Source organism: Mustela nigripes, chromosome 17, assembly GCF_022355385.1.
Source record: "Mustela nigripes isolate SB6536 chromosome 17, MUSNIG.SB6536, whole genome shotgun sequence".
NCBI lineage: Eukaryota > Metazoa > Chordata > Mammalia > Carnivora > Mustelidae > Mustela > Mustela nigripes.
The window spans coordinates 18598253-18610652 of record NC_081573.1 but is presented as its reverse complement, the minus strand read 5'-3'; the positions used below and the strand labels follow the sequence as shown (position 1 = coordinate 18610652).

The 12400-nt window shown below is 40.4% G+C and overlaps 1 long non-coding RNA gene across 1 annotated transcript in view; it reads right to left on the bottom strand.

Annotated features, from left to right (window-relative positions):
• The window catches only part of LOC132005066 (uncharacterized), a 293915-nt gene that overhangs the window by 189783 nt on the left and 91732 nt on the right, over positions 1-12400 (bottom strand). The window contains exon 2 of the long non-coding RNA XR_009400713.1: positions 11358-11464. This is a non-coding gene — a long non-coding RNA (uncharacterized LOC132005066). The remainder of the gene's footprint in view (positions 1-11357; positions 11465-12400) is intronic.

Below are 12400 nucleotides of genomic sequence, written 5' to 3'. Positions count from 1 at the left end.
AACCAATACAATTTGTTTATAATCACAATTTACAATTTATCTCTTCTCATTTTCTTTTAAATTTTACTCTGCCTCAGAGAATACATGTCATTTGATTTTCATTGTTTTAACTTTGTTAAGATTGTTTCATGACACGAAGTGTGGTACTGTATTGGTAAATATCCTATGTGTGCTTAGAAAGCATGTGTATTTTGTTGTTGGTATATGAAGTGTTTTATATACATCAAATATATCCAGGTGGTTGATGTGTTGATCAATTCTTTTACATGCTTGTTGAGTTTCTGTCTATTCGTTGTATAAATTATTGAGAGAAATGTTGACGTCTCCAACTATAACTATAGATTTCTCCTTTAAATTTAATCAGGTTTTTGCTTCATGCATTTCCAAGATCTGTTGTTAGGTGCATACGTTTAAAATAATTATGTCTTCACAGAACTTGACCCTTTTATCATTATATAATGTCCCTGATTATCGCTGGTAATTTACCTTCCTCTGAAGACAATTTTGATATCAATAGAGCCACTCCAGTTTTCTGTGATTAGTTTTTGCAAAGTATATCTTTTTCTAATATTTTATTTTTTAATTTACCTACACTCTTATATTTAGAATGAATTCTTATACACAGCAGATAGTTGACTCCTGTTATTTAGTCCAATCTGACAATCTCATACTTTCAGTTAGTGTGTGCAGACGAATTACATTTAATATAATTATTGATATGTTTGCATTTAGGTCTATGTGACCGTCTTTTAAAACAGATAAGAGAGGGGCGCCTGGGTGGCTCAGCAGGTTAAAGCCTCTGCCTTTGGCCCAGGTCATGATCCCAGGGTCCTGGGATCGAGCCCTGCATTGGGCTCTCTGCTCAGTGCAGAGCCTGCTTCTCTCTCTCTCTCTCTCTCTGCCTGCCTCTCTGCCTACTTGTGTTCTCTGTCAAATAAATAAATAAAATCTTTTAAAAAAAAAAACAGATAAGAGAAAGAACTGTGTTACAAATAGAAATTACATTTATACTACCTTTTATTTTTACCTACTTATCTTTACTGGACCTTTGTTGCTAATCTCTATTTTATGAGATAATTTGATACTTTAGTTCTTAGACACGGTTCCATTTCATTCAACACTTTTTAAGATAATTGACTTAAAATCTTTGTATACTAAATGCAACATCTGAGGTTCCACAGAGACACTTTCTATTGACTACTATTTTTTTTCCTGTGTATGGGCCATGCATTCTTATTTCTTTGAATGTTTCTTTTTGTTTCTTTTTTTGTTGTTGTTGGAAACTGGATATTTTGAGTAATATAGTGTGACGAAAACACTGGACATCAAATTCTCACCTCACTTCCCACGATTTGTTGGTGTTGCTGTTGTTTTTTGTCATTTTGTTGGTTAAATGACTTTTCTGAATTGTAAAATATATATTCATTGTTTTATGTGGGCACTGAAGTTTGCTCAATTAACTTTGTGGTCAACTAATGACAGACCACTTTCTTTAAATTCTTGAAACCAGTAAGTCTCCTAGTCTCTGCTGAGGGACTTTTTATGCATGTTGAGGCACACCTTCAACACTCAGTAAGGCAAATTATAACTGCCTCAGCCTTAACTTCCTGCTTGCAAAGACTCTCAGCGTTAACCAAAGACAAAAGCACAGGACCTTCTCAGGTTTTTCCTGAGCATGTGCACATCCCTGGGCATGCACATGGCCTTATAGTTTCCCAGGAATATGTTGGAGCTTTTCAAAGCCCCCATTAACATATCATTCCCTTGCTCTTCTTTGTATGCCTCTGGCTTTCCTATTATTTGCCCCGAATATTACCCACTGCCCCAGGCAGCTGAAATGTTAAGCAATTGCCATTGATTGTTTTCCACAAACATTCCCAGAGAAAAGTCTGTGGTGGGCTTCCAGTCAGGTCAAAGACAGTCATGTGAGTGAGGAACCACCAGATGAGTCAAATCTCAGGAATGGGGCTTTTGAAGAAGCTCCATCTACATCTGCCCTTTCCAGTTCCTTCCAGACTGGGGAGTCTCACCACAAAAGCAAAATGTTGGTTATCAAAGCTACCATGAAGTGAGGAAGGAAGAATGGAAATAGAGCAACTTAAGCCACCACACTCACTGTTTTTACTGAGATTCAGCCATTTTTCAAAAATAAATGCTCTGCAAGGCTTCAGAGTTCTCTGGAAGTTGATTCTGACAACTTTTGTCAATGTTCTCCTTGCTTTTATGGAGGAGACTTTTGGATGTCTTTACTCTGCCATTTTCACTGACTTCACCCTCTACCACTTCAGCATTAAAGACAGAGAAACCTTTTCCCCACATAGGACACTTTACCCTCCCTCATTTCTGTTGTGGCCATCATACATATCACATTTACATACAATGAAACCCCCCACCAGATAATGTTATAATTTTTTATTTCAGCCACCATACATATCTTAAATAAAGAGAGAGGAATTGTCTGGTATATTTATCCACATATTTTCCATTTATGTTGTTCTTCCTTATTCCTGAAGTTCCAAGTTCCCCTCTTCTGGTGACACATTCTCTTGGTTTTTCTTCATCTAAGAAAGTTTCTATTTCATCTTCATTTGTGAAGGGCATTTTCTCTGGATATGGAATTCTGATTTGACAGTTCTTCCCACTCAGCACTTTAAAAACGTTTCCACTGTCTCCTGCTCTCTACAGTAGCTAAGGAGAAATACACAGTCTCTCAAATCATGGTTCCCCTATAGACAATTATTTTTCTCTGGCTACTTTTAGGATTTTTCTCTTTCTCTTTTGTTTGCAGCAGTTTGAATATGATGTGTCTGGCTATAGATCTCTTTGTGTTTTTCTGTTTGGGGTTCAGTGGGTTTGAACCTGTAATTTTATGTCCTTTACCAAATTTGGGGAAATTTCAGCCATTACATCTTTTCCTTAAACCAGAAAGAAAGGGCTTCTCTTTCAGATATTTCTGAAACATCTGAATTGCCAGGATGCAGTTTTAGAGATCGAGTTGTCTTTGGGTCCCAGCCAGAAGACAAGGAGGAAAAAAGAAAGTCACCACTGGGTTAATTGTATTTCATGTTCTGGTTTCCTTTCCCAATATGCCTTTCTTTCTTTCTTTCTTTCTTTATTTATTTATTTATTTATTTATTTATTTATTTATTTATTTTAGAGTCCTCTGATATCTCCTTTGTGCATTCTTTCCAGTGTATTTAGGTACATCATAGGGCAAGCAAGGTAGAATGTGTTTACCCCATCTTCATTCAAATAAGAACCTCCCATATTCTCTTAACATACCCTGAAGTCAGGCTTTGCCTCCACTGCTCTGCTGAAAGTACATATGTCAAAAATATAATTGAATTTTTTTAAGTTGACCTAGATCCTATAAACTTTCTAAGGTCATATATTGGTTCTAGTAATGTTTGGGGGGAGTTCTTAGGATTTTCTATATGAATGAGTATGTCATTTGCATATGAAAATAATTTTATTTTTTATTTTGATCTTCATACCATTTGTTTCTTTTTGCTGTCTTTTTTGCCTTTAACTCTACCTGGAGCCTCCAGCTCACTGATGAGTAGCAGTGAGAACACACAATGTCATCTTTTTCTCAGTCTTGGGAGAAAACTTTTCAATATTATCATTAAGTATAATGTTGTCGCTCTTCATGTATAGTGGAAGTAGAAAATAAAGTAGAAAGTAAAGTTGCTTTCTAATCCTAATTTGTTGATGTTTTTTTGTTTGTTTCAGGAGTAGAGTTTAGTGATTCATCATTTACATATGACAACCCAGTGCTCATCATAACAAGTGTCCTCCTTAATACTCATCACACATCTAGCCTATCCCCCACCCACCTCCCTCCATCAACTCTAAATTTCTTCTCTATAGTTAAGAGTCTCTTGTGGTCCATCTCTCATTCTCTCTTTTTCCCCTTCTCACACACTCATCTGTTTTATTTCCTAAATTCCACATATAAATGAAACCACATGGTATTTGTCCTTCTCTGACTGACTTATTTTGCATAGCATAATACACTCTACCTCCATCCATGTGTCTGCAATTGGCAAGATTTCACTTTTTAATGACTAATATTCCTCTGTGTGTGTACACACACACACACACACACACACACACACACACACATGCTGGGATGCATGTGCTCCTTTGAATCTGTATTTTTTTTCTTTTGGGTAAATACCCAGTAGTGTAATTGCTGGATCATAGGGTAGCTCTATTTTCAACTTTCTGAGGAACCTCCATACTGTCTTCCAGAGTGGCTGCACCAGTTTGCATTTCCACCAATAGTGTGAGAGAGTTCCCCTTTTTCCGCATCCTTGACAACAACACTTGCTTCCTGTGTTGTCAATTCAAGCCATTCTGACAGGTATGAGGTGGTATCTCATCATGGTTTTGATCTGTATTTGCCTGATGATGAGTGATGTGGAGCATCTTTTCATGTGTCTGTTGGCCATTTGGATGTCTTCTTTGCAGAAATGTCTATTCATGTCTTCTGCCCATTTCTTAACTGGATTACTTCGTTTGGGGTGTTGAGTTTGATAAGTTCTTTATAGATTTTGGATATTAATCCTTTATCAGACAAATCATTTGCAAATCTCTTCTCCCATTCCATAAGCTTCCTTTTGGTTTCATTGATTGTTTCCTTTGCTGTGCACAAGCTTTTTATCTTAATGAAGTCCCAATAGTTCATTTTTGCTTTCGTTTCTCTTGCTTCTGGAGATGTGTCTTGTAAGAAGTTGCTAGGGCCACTGTCAAAGAGGCTATTGTCTGTGTTCTCCTCTAGGATTTTGAGGGTTTCCTGCCTCACATTTAGATCTTTCATCCATTTTTAGTCTATTTTTGTGTACGGTGTAAGAAAGTGGCCCAGTTTCATTCTTCTGCATGCTGCTGTCCAGTTTTTCCAACAAGGAGAAGAGACTGCCTTTTTTCTGTTGGACATTCTTTCATATGTTTAGGGACCATTTCTGGGTTTTCTATTCTGTTCTGTTGATCTGTGTGTCTATTTTTGTGCCACTATCATACTGTCTTGATGAGACAGCTTTGTAATAGAGCTTAAAGTTCAGAATAATGATGCCTCCCACTTTGTTTGTTTGTTTATTTGTTTTTCAGGATGGCTTTGGCTACTCAGGGTCTTTTATGGTTCTACACAAAAATCTTGAATTAATTTAGAAATGTATCAAATGCCTTTGGTGTCTATTGTGAGGATCAATTTTTTTTCCTGTCAATCTAATGAAGTATATTGATTAGCTTTCAAATGGTAAATCAACCTTGTACTCCTGGTATAAATTCTACTTGATCTGATGCATTTGGCTAAATTTTCTTTTTTTCCTCTGGTTCTTCTACTCCATTTAGCCTCATTTCTTCTGATTACCTTTTCCACCCACATAACTGAGATCAAAATTTAGTGAGTTATGTAATGTATATTAACATGACAAAGTATTTTGAAATCAAAGCATAACTTACAAGGAGAAATCATGTTTATATTTAATAATACAAGGATTACGTCATCATACTTCACAAGATACTAGCTATCTCTTAAAGATATCTAAAAACAACACTCATTACTATTATAGCCAAGAAAGCAGCAATAAACTGAGGTTTTTTAAATAGATTCTGACAACAGTTACACCCAAAATAAAAAAGTATGACAAATACTAACCCTAATACTAAGGCTAGAACTGAACTCAAGCCCAGACTAAAACATGTGTACCAGAGAATTCTAGATCATGATGCTACTTAAAGTATCACAGTCAATTAATAAAACCAAACTAAAATAAAACAGACTGACTGTAAGAGAAGGGGAAAAAAAGAACAAAAATAAAGAAGCAAGATGCTTCCTTTACTTTAAATATGGGTATGTGGCCCTGAATCAGGCTTTTTGGTAGTAAAACACCGTGACACAATCACTTCCAAACAAAACAAAACATACTAAAAAATTAATGTGCAATTTTTAGCACATTCTCACAATCCTGTTGGCTTTCCCCTTTCCCTAATGAGAAACCTGAGAGCTTTACTGCTTGCTCATGTGACTTTGCACAGCCAATACCTCTAACAAGAATAAGAGCCAAAAATCTATCACTAGAGAATGAGATGAGTCATTCTATATAGAATGAGTCTTTAGAGAGTTCCTTTAAGCCCCAATCAAAAAAAGCGCACAGAGATGGATGGGGTCCAGACTGTAAAAACAGACAAAAGGAAGAAAGAAGTAAGATACAAGTGGTGACAGCATGATTTTGTAATTTCCCCAAATCCCCTCTTTAAAAAGCGATTAAGTAGGAGAGCAAAAGACAAAACTCATGGATGATGTCATCAACAAAACTAAGTCACAAAGAATTCTCAACAACCTAATACAGGTGGGCGAGAAACCAGATCCTAAAAGCTGGGCAAATGAGAGACTGACACACAGTGGTCAGTTCCAAAAGGAGGGGCTCCCACTCAGGTGTGGATCTAGGCACAACAGGTGGAACTGGGAGGGGCTTCATTGTGAGAGCGAGGTCAGTACAGGGAGGCGGAAGGGTACTAGGCAGCTGACCATCCGGACTCAGGAACAGCCAGTGGGTCTTCCTTCCAGAAAGGGAGAGTCCAGATTCAGGAGAAACAGCCGGGAGTAGACCCCAAGTCGATCAGGGCGGGGCACCTAGGCATGAAAGTGAGAAAATGTTCAAATACTAGTGGGGGAGGGGACAAGAGGAAGAAAATTTCAAAAAGCACTGAAGAGAGGAATGCCCAAGAACCATTAAATACTTTCTGACAGAAACAGAAAGGAGAGAAAACGTTCTGGCCAATTCCCAATGCTTTTTAAAAAAGTATAATTCAAAAAACTACGTAAAATGAAAGGAGCCTTGAACCTTCATATTTTCTTTAAGATTTTATCTTTAGGGCGCCTGGGTGGCTCAGTGGGTTAAGCCTCTGCCTTCGGCTCGGGCCATGATCTCAGGGTCCTGGGATCAAGTCCTGCATTGGGATCTCTGCTCAGCAGGGAGCCTGCTTCCTCCTCTTTTTCTGCCTGCCTCTCTGCCTACTTGTGATTTCTCTCTCTGTGTGTCAAATTTTTATTTATTTGAGAGAGAGAGAGTGAGAGAGAGCATGAGAAAGGAGAAGGTCAGAGAGAGAGGCAGATTCCCCATGGAGCTGGGAGCCCAATGCAGGACTTGATCCTAGGACTCCAGGATCATGACTGGAGCCAAAGGCAGTCACTTAACCAACTGAGCCACCCAGGCACCCTTGAACCTTCATATTTATATGGCACACCATGCACCTGGGAAAATCCCCCCAGAATGGTCAACATTCAGACATACTCTAGTCAAACAATGGAACTATAAAGAAAAAAAAAAAAAAAACCTTACAGCATTTAGGCAAAAAGACAAAGTGACTCTTAAGGAAAAGTAAATCAACTTGGCATCCAACTTTTCAACAGTAACCTTCAAAGCCAGAACACATAAGAGTAGCATATTTCAAATCCTCCAGGAAAGATAATGTTCACCAAAGAGTATATCCTGAATACCTTTCAAGTATAAAGCCACAGACCAATTTCTTACAAGCACATAAAGCAGCAAATACCAGGTCTTCCTTCCTCATCTTCCTCCTTCCCTTCCTGAACAGTTCAGTCCTAATTCGGCCACAAGCTACAGGAAAACACCTGCACAGGCGGTGGGGATGAGGGCAGGGAGCAGCCCTGATGGCTTAAAGTGGGATGTGAAAGTCCAAGTGGGTTGAGGAAGACATTCACAGAGGGGGGCACCTAGCAGAGCCTGAATGAGAAGAGAAAGACGTTGACACAAGGAAGCCATGCCATGGGGTGTTGAGACGCAGCGGGGCAAAGTCCGACATAGAAAGTCATAGTCCAGATGGGATGAAAAAGACAATCTGACCTGGGGTGCCAAAGTCCAAGCAGGGGAAGGGGGCATCAACATGTGTGGAGAAGGGTGGGGAGGCACCCCACTGGAAGGAGTCAGAAGCCAAATAGGATGGATGGGCCACAAGGTATACATGCCTAAGTGGGGTGAGAGGGCATCCACATGGGGACATCCTGAAATGGGGAGTGAGCTCCCAAGCAGAACAGGAAGAGCCAGGGGTGACAGTGGCACAGGCTGGGACATCTGTTCCTTGCAGGAGAGTCGAACGAGTAGGTTACGACATTAGGGATAATAGGAGCCAGATTCTCACTATTGAAGAAAAGGGATAGAAACATGGCAAAGGAGTAGAATAGGGATGGCTGGGTGGCTCAGTCGGTTAAGTGTCTGCCTTCAGCTTAGGTCATGGTCCCAGGGTCCTGGGATCGAGTCCGGCATCGGGCTCCCTGCTCAGCGGGGAGCCTGCTTCTCCCTCTGCCTGGGGCTCCCCCTGCTCGTGGGCCGGGGCTCTCTCTCTCTCTGACAAATAAATAAATAAAATCTTTGAGGGGCGCCTGGGTGGCTCAGTGGGTTAAAGTCTCTGCCTTCGGCTCAGGTCATGATCCCAGGGTCCTTGGATTGAGCCTCACTTCAGGCTCTCTGCTCAGCAGGGAGCCTGCTTCCTCCTCTCTCTCTGCCTGCCTCTCTGCCTACTTGTGATCTCTGCCTGTCAAATAAATAAATAAAATCTTTGAAAAAAAATGAATAAAATCTTTGAAAGAAAGAGAGAGAGAAAGAAAGGAGGAAAGGGAGGAAGGTAGGAGGAATGGAGGGAGGGAGTAAGATAGAATGAACTTTGTGGTACTGAATTGGAATTGGAGGTATTGATATGATTCTAATTAGATACATAGGTATGTGATTAATTGATTGATTGATCGATTGACTGATAAAGGATGGATGGATGGATGGATGAATGGATGACAGACAAAGATGCAAATGTGGGACAAATCTGGGAAAGTTTGAACTTCAAAATAAATAATGATAATGGAGTATAATTGACCAAGTGAAATAAGAAGCCTTGAGTTTGATATGAATAGATGAGTGAATTAATTAATTAAAAGTATGATGAGAAACAGACTATTAATACAGTTTCAAAGTATATCCCCACAAAGGGCAAATGAACTACAAAGAGGGAAAGAGTAACTTGACAGTAGAGAAGCCTGCAAATATCACCTTAATCGAGTGATCACAGTGAACATGGCAGTAGTGGGACAAATCAAAATTGTGTGCCACATGAGAGGATGCATTGAGAACACAGCACCACTTTTTGAAATCTATTTATTTTTACTTAAATTCAATAAATATATAAAATATTGTTGGTTTCCGAGGTACGAATCAGTCTGACATATTCATCAGTCTTATATGATACCCAGTGATCATTGTATCACAAGCCCTCCTTAATGTCCATCACCCAGCCACCCTATCATCCCACCTCCCTCCCCTCCAGCAACCCTCAGGTTTTGTTTTTTTTTTTAAGATTTTATTTATTTATTTGACAGACAGAGATCACAAGTAGGCAGAGAGGCAGGCAGAGAGAGGAAGGGAAGCAGGCTCCCCGCCGAGCAGAGAGCCTGATGTGGGGCTCCATCCCAGGACCCTGAGATCATGACCTGAGCCGAAGGCAGAGGCTTTAACCCACCAAGCCACCCAGGCACCCCAGCAACTCTCAGTTTCTTAAGAGTCTCTTATGGTTTGTCTACCTCTTCGATTTCATCTTGTTTCTTTTTTTCCTCTCTTCCCCTGTGATCCTGTTTTATTTCTTAAAATCCACATATCAGCAAGATCATATGATAATTTTCTTTCTCTGATTAACTTATTTTGCTTAGCACAACATCCTCGAGTTCCATTCCACATTGTTGCAAATGGTGAGGTTTCATTTTTGATGGCTGCATAATATTCCTGTGTGTGTGTGTGTGTGTGTGTGTGTGTGTGTGTGAGAGACACTGCATCTTCTTTATCGCTGCTTGTTGATGGACATCTGGGCTCTTTCCATAGTTTGGCTATTATGGACACTGCTGCTATAAATATTGGGGTGCAGGTGCCCTTTTTGATCACTACATTTGTATCTTTGGGGTAAACACCCAATAGTGCGATTGGACAGCATCACTTCTGTAGTATTCTTCCCAAAGATAGAGAGCCCGAGTCTAATCATTGGATGGCATCAGACAAACCAAACTTGAGGGACATTATACAAATTAACTGGTTTGTTATCTAAAGATCATCCAAGTCAAGGAAAGTCTGAGCAACTGTTTCAGATAGAAGGAGGTAAAGAGAAGAAACCGCCTAATGTAATGCCTGATCCTAGCTGGGCCTTTTTGATTTAAAAGATGTTATCAGAACACTTGGTGAAACTTGGGAGTTTTGTCTGAGTATGAGATGTTAGCCATGTGTCAATGTGATTTTCCTAATATTGAGGTTACTGTAGGTGAATGTCTTTGTAGGGAAAAACACACTTGTTCTAAAATGATTTGTAGGGAAAAAATTTCTGTAAGTCTGTGATTGTTTGAAAATAAATGAATACCCAAACAAAGAAGATTCTGGGCATATTGTTCCCATGAGCCCTTCCTGAAGGCATCTCCCAGAGAACAAACTTCAGACAGCTAAGAAATGATTGCGAAGGGTTGGCGAAGGACCCATGGTGGGTCCTGAGCATATTTAACTATAGAACGAGGAACAGGTGATGGGGGTAAGGGTGCCAGGGCTGTATAATTGACACGCTTGACAACACAGATAAACTACAAACATGAAAAATGAGAGGAATGGGGGGGGTCCTATATAGAAGGAGAAATTGCCTGTCGGTATTAACTATGAGTAAAATAATTTTATTTTAAATCAGAGGCAGGACTGGAGAGAAGAAATGGAGAAGATTTATACCTTTTCCAAACATTACTCATGGTAGGGAACCCAATACACATCCTAAATCAAAGAATGGGTGTTTAAGGTATTGTACAAAGGTATTACTATAAAGATAACCATTAAGGACAAAAATCCAAGTCTTTCTAAATATCTAAGGAAATGTCAAGAAAGAGAGAGCAAGAGAAAGAGGGAGACCAGAGAGGATCTACATAAATGCAAAGAGAAGGGTCACTGTACTCAGGCCATATCTTTCTCAAGCAGGTTGTAACAACCACTCCTGACCGGCTCATGTTCCAGAACATGGCTCCAAATGTGCCCAAACACAGCAAAGATGAAGAGCCTGGGAAGTGGTCCCTGGGCCTACACAGTGAAGGGAGAAAAACAGAAGCCCATGTCTTTTTTTCAGAAAATAGAGCAAGACACATATTCGGGTTCACACTTTCAAAAAAGTTTGGCAAAAGCTTTCTGCAGAGTCAACATCTAGCTTAGAATACGCACCTTTTCAAGAGAACACCTTTCAGTGAAAGAGGCTAAAGGAAGGGAAGGATATGCCTGGGGTAAGGCTCACAGAAGCACAGACAAAGGTTTTCTCAAGAAAAATGACCCTACCTTTTCCCCACTGGAGGCAACACGCTTCAAGGCATATGGCAATGGTCAGGTCACGGGGCTCGAGCTCGCAGCGGCCTCAGCAGAATGGGAAGTTGAAAAGCACCCACCTATGCAACGAGAAAGAATAAACCTTAAAATACTGATTAGACTGCTAATTACTTCGGTTTATTTAGTAAAGTTGCTGCTTTTATATTTTCTGTTCAGGGCTTTAATATAAATCATTGCATAGAGTTGAAATTCTCTTTGAAGTATTAATTAATGACCTAAAGGGAGAAGAACGGAAAATCATTTCCTTCCACTTTTGAGCAACCAGTATGTTCTCTTTCCCCATGGTGACCTCAAGGGACAGGAGCTTCCCACGGTTTCTCCAAGGGATGGGCTCTGATGGGTCCTGATGGGCTCATGCGTCATGATCCAGTGTAATCTCACAGTAGGAAAAGGCCTGGACGTGCCTGTTCATGTCTACCCATGGTCCCAGCTGAACACAAACACACAACTGTTCAATGTACCCATCTAACCTACATCTTTTCAGTCTGATGATGCTGTGAGTCTGTCGCCAGTGGCCACTGCCCTCAACTCTTCTGGTCTAGTTCAACGATCATCATATGCCTCCTTAGGCTGGTCTTGAGTTTAGGTCGACACAATTAGCATTGATCTAACACATACCTAATGTCAAGCCCTGGGGCAGACGCAACACCAATGAAGACACCATTCCTGCCCATGGAGAGCTCAGCGTGGTCTTGGACAGACATGAGAAACAGATGACCAAACATACTGGAACACAGCACCTGAACAGACATGATTTCACAGTACAGACTGCACAGGGGAGGAAGGCGTCCTCTTGCTAGAGGGATTCAAAGGTGCTTTGAACAGAAAGAAATCTCCGCATTGGATATTCAAGAGTGAATACAGGGGCGCCTGGGTGGCTCAGTGGGTTAAGCCGCTGCCTTCAGCTCAGGTCATGATCTCAGGGTCCTGGGATCAAGCCCCACATCAGGCTCCTTGCTCAGTGGGGAGCCTGCTTCTCTCTCTGCCTCTGCCTG